Here is a 12,126-nt window from a genome sequence, read left to right as displayed (position 1 = left end):
CATGCCAATGAAAACTGCAATTCAACGTTGTCAGTGCTATAATTGTGAGACAGAAGTTTGGTTATTATTATTTGTAGCACATCTAAAAGGAATCTTGACTCTAATAACCCGGTAGGACCAATATTGATACATATGTCCATGACTGCAAAGGTTAAGGTTTGTTAAAATTGACTTGTTGGTACTGACTTGTCCCACATTGGGTAATAAGAACCCCAAATGCATTTGCAGAGGAGTAAAATGTTTTAGTTGGTGGTATAGGTGCCTTATCCATGATGCTGAAACACAAGAGTGCATTGGAACAGTAGATTTGAAATCCTGATCCATGAACCACTGCCAGTATACAGGGAGGTTGTCACACACCAGCAACAAAATGAGGAAAATAGAGACAATGTAGTTTTTTGTGATGCATCTTCCTGAGTTCATGTTGAGCTTATGTTTTTGGTATGAGTTCATTCTTTTGTAAAATGGTAGAGATAGTAAATGATGATTTGTTATTTTTTTAATGTCAGTACTTGGTAAAATAAGAACCTGGCAACCTTATGTCAATTTCTATTTGGGTATTGGAGAGGAAAGGGATGCCGGAGTATGGATATTGCACTGGTCAATGAAAACCAGAAATCATAGAAGCTCAGTGTGAGACTACGTTTACTTCTCTCTCACTTCAGACTTTGCTAACTCTTGTCCAAAATCTTCACATACTTATTCATTTTCCTTTGGTTTTATTTTCTATTTTCATGAAGAAATGTGTGTGAATAAACAGTATTGCGACTTATGTTTCACTATTTCAATTTTTATAACTGTTAGTTTTTCATATCTTTTACAGATCTATTTTGTTTCTGAAGGACACAGACTTCTTTCCTCTCCTGAGATTTAGGGAGATTATGCCTCTCTGTATTGTCATTCTGTGATTGTGTAAAGATTACTATATGTAGCTACATTAGAGGAGTTATAAAGTGTACGCAGTAGATCTGGTCTCATCTCTAGTTACTTTCTACTAAGGAGTTAGTGACAGCCCCTAGCCAGTGTAGTTAAGGAAATTTTTCTAGTTGGTCTTTGTCCCCTCTTGTACTAATGTTCTTCTTTTCCCACTCCTTTTTTCAGGAAAAGTCTTCTCCCTAAAATAGTTCTTTGTTTCTCTTACTCTTTTTATTTTCCTGATGGAGGTCCAATTTAGAAATAGTCTTGAAAGACTCTTTAATTGATTTCTATGGAAACATTATTTCTATGGAAATTGTTCTATGAAATCCTCCCTTTGAACTTGTTGCTGTAGCTCTCTGTCTCTACATGAACACCCTGATGTGATTTCTCTGCTCAGAATTTGTTCCTTACTCTAGTACTGAAAAGTACTCTTTAATACTCCCATGCCCTTAGAATCTTACCTGATAACAGATGTCATTTTGTACATAAACATAGACATCTGTATGTAATCTCTGTTATTCTTCTCGATCAGAGAAGCGTTATTATTAGCCTTATTTTAAAGATAACAAAACCAAGATTTAGAGAGACAAAATAACTTGCTAAAGATCACATAACTAGTAAACCAATACTCTACCTTTAAACCAATGTGCTTTAAAAGTAGAGTATTATAGTTTTAAAAAAAAATCACTATAAAATTTGCATTATACAATCAACATATAGGTCAAAAATACTAAAAAGAGAAATAAATCTTAAAATTATTTGTGTACGACTATGGAATGCAATAATAGATACTCAAAAATTCACTAATTTCTACTTTTGGCCATATTTCCTTATTTACTCAAATGTCCTTTTAGTATCTCAATCCTTACCTTCAAAAAGGCCCCATGTAGTTTATTCATATCTGTAACACTACTGAATATAAATAACATTTTCCTAAATATAATGTACATAGGACAACCATTTTTGAGTTAGAGTAGTGAGAAATATTAGTTTATAATTCATTTCAGATAGGAAATCTTCACCGTATTCATTGTCTGCAGTAACAGAAACCTAATAGATAGTTCAATAAACAAAATATCTTCACGCAAAGAGCAGAAATACCTATAGCTGATTACTGCTTATTTTTCTTAGGAGCTTCTTGGAAGGCAAAATTTAAAAGCTAGGAGAGATATCTAAATCTAGTAGTCTAGAATTAGCACTAGCCTTATAAAGAATGAAGTCTTAAAAAGCCCTGAGTAACCAGAAGGTTTAAGAAAAACTCCTAACCTTGAATAAGTAACAAAGCCATCCTAGAAATAGATCAACTCCTAGATATTAATTCTGAATAGGTTACAAATAAGTGATTTTTTAAAATCAGAATGGAAAATCAATGTGACTAATAACAGCATAATGTTAATGTCAAAGCCTCTAATATACCTTAATACAATTTTCCAAGTACAATTTATTTTTCTTTAGAATGATTTATTCATTATTTATAATAACATTAGGATGACAGTCTTTCATTAGTCTCTTCCAATTTCCAGCTGAAGTGTTGATGAACATATCAATAACAAAAGCAAAACAAAAGAAAACTTACATAGGAACAATCTTAACTAAAAATGACAGCCATCAAAATGTCAATGCCTAGAGGACTTTCACTAAATAGCCATAAGACCTATGAAATCAGAAATAAGTTGATGGATTCTCATTTCACAACATGCATGCATGTGAACCTGCACATACACGTACACATGCACACACATCAATAAGTAAAAAAGTTAAGTGTAGAAAAAGAAAATTATGGAAACAAATGGAACTGCTGTATGGGGATGAGTAAGGTTTTACTCAGGAAAAAAAGTGACAGAGTATTTGAGAATGGGACTGTTTGGTGGTTTCAATAAAGTAAAAATTTTAAAATCCGTGTGTTAAACATAAAGTTTAGAGGCAAAAAAGATGGCATATAAGACAGTCTATTATTGCTTTTCTTATAAGAACTCATACAACTTTATAATATGAATATTAAAACATAAATAAGTGTATATATGGGCAGATGTTCCATAGGAAATTAAAAATGAATAATAAACATAAAAAAATTCACTCTCATTATTAAATATAAAAATACAAAAATACAAATGTTCTTTTTATCTTTCTGTATTTTCCCAACATTCTAAAATGAGGATGTTATTTCTTATCAAAAAACAAAGGCCAAAAAAAAGGCAAAAATAGCATTTCAAATTATCATTTTAGGACCCTCCCCACACACATTTTTTTAAGGGAGGCACTTTCATTTATGTGTGGCGTGTGTGTGCTGCTGTTATTGTGAAATAATATGTATATATAGTAATGTGCATAAAATACACAAATTATAAATGTACAGCTTGATGAATTTTTACCCATATACATCTCTGTAACTACCCACCAAAGCAACAGTAAGTTCCCTCATCCCCAATCTCAGTCAACAGCATGCCCCATTAAGATGAATTACTTCAGTGCCTGTTATTATTGCCTATTCTTTCATATTGTAAAAATGGAATCTTACATTATTTATTTAGTGTCAATTTATCTTACAGATGGACACTGGATTATTTATAGTGTTAAGTATTATAAATAAAGCTTTTATAAGCATTCATGTACATACAGTCTGACAGACATATATCCTAGTTCCTGTTAGATATATTCCGAGCAATGGAATTGCTAGGTCATAGGCTAAGCATATGTTTAGATTTAGTAGATATTGCCAAGCAGTTTTCCATACTGGTTGAACTAATTTGTACTTTCACGAAAATGTATGAGAGTTCAAGTTGCTCTGCACCATTGCCAACACTTGGTATTATTATTTTTTTACTTTAAACATTCTGCGAGTGTGTGGTTGTATTGTTATGATTTTGATTGGCATTTTCATTATGTATTATGAAATTAAGCTTCTTTTTATAGGTTGATTGGAAATTTGGCATCCTCTTTTGTAAAGTGGCTGTTCAAGTTTCATGCACATTTCTTTGAGTTAATTTCCTTTTAAATATCGATTTTGAAAGTTCCTCATATACTGTGGATATGAGTCCTTTGTTAGATGTACGTATTGTGTAAATTGCCCAAATGGAGCATAGCTTTTTATTACTTCCTATTTCGTTTGCTGTTTGTTTTCTATTTCTTCAATTTGTTCTTTAATTCTTTATTCCTCCTTCTTTACTGCCTTCTTTTGCATTAATCAGTAATTTTTATTATTCTCTTCTACCACTTCAACATTTTTGTTTCATCTCTTAGTAGAATTCGAGTTTTCAAGAGACATTACTAAATGAATTCTTAATTTAATACATACCAGTTTAAGTTGGCTCTTTTTTACATTCAAGAATCTTGCACATATTTAAATCTATTTACCCTCCTCACACTTTTTTGCTATATAATTTACGTTTTATGTGTTATGTATAGTAGTGCTATATAGCTTGGTTATGACTTTTGCTCAAAATGGTCAACAGTCTTATGTTTATCCACTCCAGTGCCCTTCATTGCTTTCATCTGTGATTCTCTCAGCATAAATAATTTCCTTTATTTTTTCTTGTAATGTAGGTCTACTGCCAACAAATTACATCAACTTTTTTTTTTCCTGGGAATCTTTATTTCACCTTTAGTTTTGAAAGATCCATTCACTGAGTATAGCATTCTGTATTGGCAGGTTTGTTTTTGTTTACGTTTTTTTTTTCATTTTTTTTAACCGCATTCCATCTTTTTTTTTCTAGATTCCATTACTTCATTGAGAAGTTAACCGTTATTCTTAATATTGTTCCCCAGATGTCAATGTCTTTTTTCTAAACTTTTAATATTACTTTTTACTTTAGTTTTTCATTGACCATGAGACTAGAGAAAAATTTCCTTGTATATTTCCTTCTTAGGTTTTCCAGGGCTTTTAAAACTTGTGGATTAAATATTCGCATCAATTTTGAAAATTTTCCAGAAGTTGTTTCTTGAAACATTCCTTCTGCCACATTTCTCTCCTTGTTCCTTCTGGTACTCAATTACACCTATGTCAGATCATTTGACTCTGTCACACATACAACTTTTTCTGTGGGCTCGTTCATTTTATTTTTCTCTCTGTGCTTCAGTTTGACTCTTTTCTATTATTCTGTCTTTGATTTCACTAATCATGTCTTTTACTATGACCAGTCACTATTAACTAAAAAGACAGGTTCTTACTTTCAGATATGATGTTTTACAGTTCTAGAATGTCCATTTAATTCTTTTTATAGTATAATTTTGTCAAAGTTCTCCTTCTCATTCATATTTTTAATCCTTTACTCTATTTTCTTGAATGTCTCAGTTCTAGTTATTTTAAAATTATTTTTTTCTTATTCTAACATCTGGACCTTATGCCAGCCTACTTCTTTTGATTAATTTTTCTTAGTTATTCACCATGTTTTATGCTTCTTGACACATGTACAATGTTTTATGTCAGACAATGAGTAGAAAATCACCATAAAGACCGAATTTTAAATCATTTTTTCCCCAGCGATGATTTGCCTTTTTCAGATTCAAAGAAATTGAGATGAGATAGGTTGTGATATAAGACAGAAGCAGTCAACTTCTAGTTAAAATGTGTTTAAGGGCCAATTGGCATGAAATTTTAATTGAGAGTATAGTTAGTATATTTTCTGCCTTGGGCAGCTGACTTAGTCAGATTTTTATTATTACTGTTTTTTGCTGTTGTTTTATTTTATTTTTAATTAATTAGTTAATTATTTTGGTGACATTGGTTAATGAAATCCAGTCAGTTTCAGGTGTAGAATTTAACAGTAAGGCATATATACACATATATATATATACGTGTGTGTGTGTGTGTGTGTGTGTGTGTGTGTGTATTATTGTGTATTCCCCTCCCATAGTTAGATTTCTTTCTGTCACCACATATTTGAGCTTTGCTCTCCAGCCTCCTGCACCATACTGTTTCTAAATTTAGTGTGTATCTTGAGAGAAAAACTAATTGAAGTTTGAGCAGTTTCCATTTCTCAGCTGAGGCTTCTCTTCCAAATAACACAAAACAATGGGAGATTTTGGTCATCCTCTTCAAAATCTTGAGCTTCTCATGCAACCCCCAGAATCAGCAAGTGAATCATGAGGGAAAATGGCTATCATATATTTTGGGCTCCTGGAGTTTATAAATTGACATACCAGACCATTTAATATCCAAAAGTTTTTCTGGTTTCTCTTTTTCCAGCTATGTCATATACTAAGCAGAATTATACCTCCCTCAGCCACAATTCATGTTCTTTCTCAGAACTTCAGAATGTCACTTTATTTAGAAACAGTGTCATTGCAGATGTAATAAAGTAAGATGGATATACTGAAGTAAGATGAGTTCCTAATTCAACATGACTGATGTCTTTGTAAAAAGAGGAGAAGTGACATAGAGACACACCTGGAAAATGCCATGGGAAGACATGGGCAGAAAATGGAATGATGCAGCAGAAAGACCAGGACTGCCAAGGATTGATGGCTACCACCAGAAGCTAGGAAGACACAAGGAAGGATACTACCCAGAATCTCTGAGGGAGCGTGGCCCAGCTGACACTTTGATTTTGCATCTCTAGCATCCAGAATTGTGAGAGAATAAATTTCTGTTGTTTTAAGCCACCTAGTTTGTGGTACTTTGTTATGGCAGCCCTTGGCCATTTAGGCCAGACTAGATCATCAGCCTGGCTCTAGAGCCTGCAAATAACCTCAGATAACATAGCAGCTCTTGACACCTGCCCACTTTTGCGGGTCTCCTCTCTGATCATTCATTTTTTTCTTCGTTGCTTCCACACATCTTTACTGCTTTTAAATATTTTGATTTTTGCATTTCTTTGGCCTTTTAACATTGTGCAGCAAAGAATTTTCTTTTGCTTTCTAATTCATCCTGCCTAACACCAGAAGTTCCTCCTTTACTCTTTATTCCTGTCACTCTCTGCAATCCAAATTTTGATGTCTAAATAAGCCCATCATTTATAATGTCTAAAATGTTTATATTTTTGTTAATTTTGGTTTTATTTATAAGCATTTCAAAAATTAAAATATTACTATAGCCTTTAAATGTTTTAACTATGTGGTATTGTTAGAATATAGGTTTATACACTATTAAAAGTGAGCTTGATTTGAATAAGTTTTACTTCTATTGCACAATTATGCTAGCTTAAATTATAAGTTAAATTAATAGTAATAAATTGAAAGTATTAATAAAATAATTTAATTCTTCTAATTGTTCATTTAATAACCTAGTAATAAAAGCTACAGAGACTTAATTTTCTATTAATTGTATACTATTCTATTTTTGAACCAACTTAAAGACACATTTTCTTTACAATTATACTCTGTTACCCACTGACATTCACTTAAAATCTCCTTTCTATGAATTCTCCATCACCTCCAGTAACTTCCAGAGGTGTCGCTTGTTACATTAACACAGAAACATTCTCACCTGCATGTTCTTCTGAGGGCACCTCAAACCTATATATCTAAAACTAACATCATTATAACTTCTACAACTATAGTCCCCAATTTTGAGTTCCTCCTTTTTGCATTTCCAGTTAAGTAAATGATACAGTCATCTGCTCGTCTCCTAAGATATAGGAGTAAGTGATTCTCACAGATTCCCCTTCTCTTACTCTTTCAACAAACTGGTGAGCAAATGCTGTTAATTCTCCTGTTTGAAAATCTTCCACATCTGTTCCTCCTTTTCATACCTGCCTGAATTTAAATCTTCATACTAATTCTGTGGTTTCATTCATTATCTCTCACCTTAAGTATTACAAGAATCTCCCTCTTTAATTTTTCTTTTGTTACCAGCTTCTTCCTCCTCCATCGTATGCTGAAAACTAGTCTCAAAGGTGTTCATCTAAAGGATGAATTTCATCATGTTATCACCATTATTAAAGATCTTCCTTGGTTCTTCAGTGTCTACAAAAAAGGAATCACAGTTCCTTTACTCCAGTCAAAACTCTTCGAATTTGTTTTTTTCCAATTTGCAAGTGTCAACTTCTCCTTAAACCCATGAAATCTATGCTCTAGGCATTTGCTATATTGTGCTCTTCCATTTCAGAGTGGCATGCCTACTTAAGTCCCTATACTTTTATATATGCTAAGTCTTGCTCAGTGAGAAGCCTCCCTCAAGGGCATTTGTCAATTCCATTGAGTTTATATTCTCATGCTTTCTAATAACTCTGGTTTCCTGTTCTCAGAGAAACAGTTTCTCCCATATTTCACACACTCTTTTTGACACATATCAATCCAGATTCTGAACACAGATCCCCCATTTCTTTTATTTTTATCCTGCCAAGTAACCACTCACATAGGCATTTGTGTGTGTGCCAAACTACTAACAATAAAATGAGGATGAGATAGACAGATTTGGATCAACATTAAAATACTTTGGCCATAAGGGCATTTCTGTGGTTCTAGTAATGTTCTATTTCTTAGGACAGTGGTGGTTACTAGGATATGCTAATGTTAAGAGAAATTGATGTATAGTTATGATTTTTATACTTCTCTGTATTAATGTTTTAAATAATGTTTTACCTGCAAATAAAAGTTCTATGGCTACTATATTTAGTCTAGCATTTCTTCAATCTAAATTTTTTCACAGTATTCTCCCCCACACATTCCGCTTCCCTCCAGCTTTCTGCCACCATTGTGCTTGATCCCTCTCTCTTTCTATTTCTATAATCCTTCCTTTTTTCTCACTATTTCTACACACTAAAACAAATACTTTTACATTTTATATGTAAGACTGTTTAGCTATTTCTTTGTTTTCATGACCCCTTCAAAATTCTACCCTTGGAGAGGGTATGCTCACCTTTTGTTCTCAAAGCTGCTGCTGAAGTTACCTTTTACACAGAAGGCCATTTATTCCAGAGAAAAATATGATGTCATCCCCGCAGGAGATAAAGCAGTTACAGCAATGGAATTTTTTCCAGTTTCACACCAACATGTAAATAGAACTCTCATGTTACATCATGTAAACATTTGGTGTTCATCTTTCTCCATTAAATTATAGATTTATTGAGGAACTTTCTCGAAAATTCATTTTCCAAATTCCTAGCACAATGCCTTATATATAGCAAGTGTTTGATAAATATTGTTAAATAAATGTGACTTTATTTCTCTTAGACCTAGGCAGTGTTATAATGCCTAGAGAACCTGGAACAGTGGTTTCCAATCTGTGGGCTGAGGATCCCAGGTGTCACTGTTGATTTATTGACTGGGTCTAGAATTCTTATGTGGTTGAGCATTGTCAGTAGACTGAACTATGCCTTGGAAATCCTTGTGTGAACATGTGTAGGTTTATACACACAGGTGCCTATTTTTAAGCATAAGCTGTCGCAGTTAACAAATTATAAATTAACTTTTTTAAATTACTGAAATGATAGTAGTTTATTACCACTATGTGTTTTCTATGTCAAAAGATACTAAAAGTAAAAATAAGATTTATAGAGTGCATGAAATTTTTTAACATTAAAAGGGTTTTGCATATTCAGAAAGTTTGTTTCCACTAGGTTAAAGGTGTTTCTTTTCCCTTTCTGTTACAGTAAGTTTCCAGCTAGAGGTGTCTACATTTTCTATGATGAACATGTCTTACGAGGACTTAGTTAAAGGATAGGTTAGTTAAAGGATACTTCTTTATGCATAGGAATTTTTTTTCTGACATCTTGTTTGCATTTAAAATGTGTATTAATGGTTTAGCCATTGTTCAAATCTCTTCACCATCTCTCAGTCTGAAACATGATTGAAAAAGCCAAAACAGGACATTGATAGGAAATAATTGTCTAGGTTAACAGTAGCTGAACTATAAGAAAAATATCACAAGGGGAAAATAAAATAAATTAAATGCCACAGCTAACCCGTAGATTAGAGATTCCTCATCCTTGTACTATATTAGCACTTCCAAGACCGTATCTGGAAAGATAATTAATCCAATGTGAAGAAAGGATTCCATGGTTATATATATTAGAATTATTACATTCTATATCCATCTTTTGGAGATCATAATATACATCAACACGTAGGAAAAGGACAAACGCTGTTGTAAAAATATTTAAATCTCCTTCTTTAACCCAGCAGCTCTTTTTTTGTTTGTTTGTTTTACTGTGAACTCAACTTTCCTATATAACACTAATAATCACCATACTTCAGGAAAGGATATATTAGAACAATATTATTAACCATATATCAAAGAAGAAATTTGATCACATTATCCTGGTGTATGTGGTGAAATCTGCCAAGGAGAAGCCCCTTTATGTCTTTATATCAGCCAAAGAATTAATTAGAATTTGATGTGACAGTTTTGACTTAATACAATTCTTGGATTTTTACATTTCAATAATTTTCATTGCCAGGGAAAAAAATTTCCCCATCTTAGAGTTTTCTTTTTAAAAAATGGAACAAAGAGTCACATCAAGCCCCCAGATACTAACATATCCATCTAAGTAAGTGATAGTGCATTAATTAGTAGTAATTTTCCATGATGAATATTCACAAACAAGGAGTATTCAATGAGATTCCCAGAAGAAAGCCCTTGCATTAGAAACTGTGAAGGTTCCCAAACTCTTATGACACTAGAATTGGAACCTAAGATGTATTAAAAAAATATTTAAACTAAACTAAAGAGAGACCTGACAAGCTTGCCAAATCAGTCACTTGAGGTATATGGGTGCACTATAAAAAAAAGACATTGGATTTAGACCTAGAAGATATCTATTAAAAAACTGAACCAGAGCCACTACTAGGCTTCTTTGAATCTCAGTTTTCTCATGTATGAGATGGAGTTGATTGTTAAAAATAATACCTAATTCACAGGACTTTAATGAGCCTTCAGTGTAAAGATTTATGGGAAAACACTTGAAGATGAGATGGAAAACTGCTTCCAACAAAGATGAAGTAATAGAGACTGGATTTACTTCTTGCTTGAAATAACAACAACGGAACAAGAAAAAAATATATAAAACACAGTTTTCACAACATTGGACATCAAACAATGAATGTCAGCTATTCTTAAGAGACAAATAAATGAGGTGAGCCCACTGAGTTAAGAAGAGGATTTTGTGAGTTCAGAGAGACCAAAAAGCTACAGTATGCAGCGTACAGGAATAAAGAGGAAAGAGCCGCATGAAAAGAACTCCAGAGATCTGCAGAGGCTCCCTCTAGAATATTCAGCTGAGTATTGATCTCTACATGCATTCAGAGGGTTGGTAAAGAACCACCCTGAAGAATTAGAGAGAACAGTGCTTCAGGCACCCATATGGAACATGTAACATTGTCTGTCTCCAGCAGTCAAACTGGAAAAACTTACAGTTCAGAGAGTTAAAACAATACTTAAGGGAAATTTTATAGCTTTAACTGACTATATTAGAAAGAAAATCTCAAATCAGTAACTAAAGAGCCACCTTAAGAAATCTGGAAAATAAGAGGAAATTAAACTTAAAGTAAGTAGAAGAAACAAAGCAATATCACAATGAAAACTCAGTGAAATATAAAACAGAAACAGTAGAGAAAATCAAAACTAAAGCCTGTTTCTTTGAAACAAATCAATAAAATTGAGTGGGGAAAAAAAACAGGTGGAACAGGAAAAGAGAAAAAAATCACAAATTACCAGTATCAGAAATGAGAGAGGTAGCATCACTATAGAGTCTACAGGTATGAAAAGGAAAATAAGAAAATGTTTTTAAAAACAACTCTATCAAATAAATCTGTCTACTTAGATAAAATGAAACAATTCTTTGAAATACACAAACTACTAAAGTTCACTAAATAGACAACTTGAATAGTCCTTTATCTGTTAAAGAAATTAAATTTGTAGTTAAAATTTTTTCCACAAAGAAAGCTCAGGCCAGATGGTTTCACTGGTGAATTGCTACCAAATATTTAAGAGATTCTACATAAAGTCTACCGGAAAATTAAAGCGGCAGGAATACTTTCCAATGCAATCGACAAGACTAGCATTACCCTGATACTAAAACCAGACCAAGGTATCACAAGAAAAGAAACCTATAGACCAATGTACCTCATAGACATAGTGTAAATATTCTAAACAAAACTTGAACAATTCATATCCAACAATATGTAAAAAGTATACTATATCATGACCAAGTAGGACTTATCCCAAAATGTAAGGTTGATTTAATAGTCAAAATTGGTCAATGTAATTTATTGTATTAAAAACCACAGAATTATTAAATATGTCAAAATTTAATATTAATTTCTGATACA

General features: G+C 32.6%; 1 protein-coding gene across 1 annotated transcript in view; it reads left to right on the top strand.

Moving 5' to 3' along the window:
- Positions 1–12,126, top strand: part of GRM5 (glutamate metabotropic receptor 5) — a 418,657-nt gene that overhangs the window by 299,130 nt on the left and 107,401 nt on the right. The window lies entirely within an intron of this gene.

The sequence above is a fragment of the Pteropus vampyrus genome, unplaced genomic scaffold (genome assembly GCF_000151845.1).
Source record: "Pteropus vampyrus isolate Shadow unplaced genomic scaffold, Pvam_2.0 Scaffold84, whole genome shotgun sequence".
In the NCBI taxonomy this organism is placed as follows: Eukaryota; Metazoa; Chordata; class Mammalia; order Chiroptera; family Pteropodidae; genus Pteropus; species Pteropus vampyrus.
This window is presented reverse-complemented; position numbering and strand designations above follow the sequence as displayed.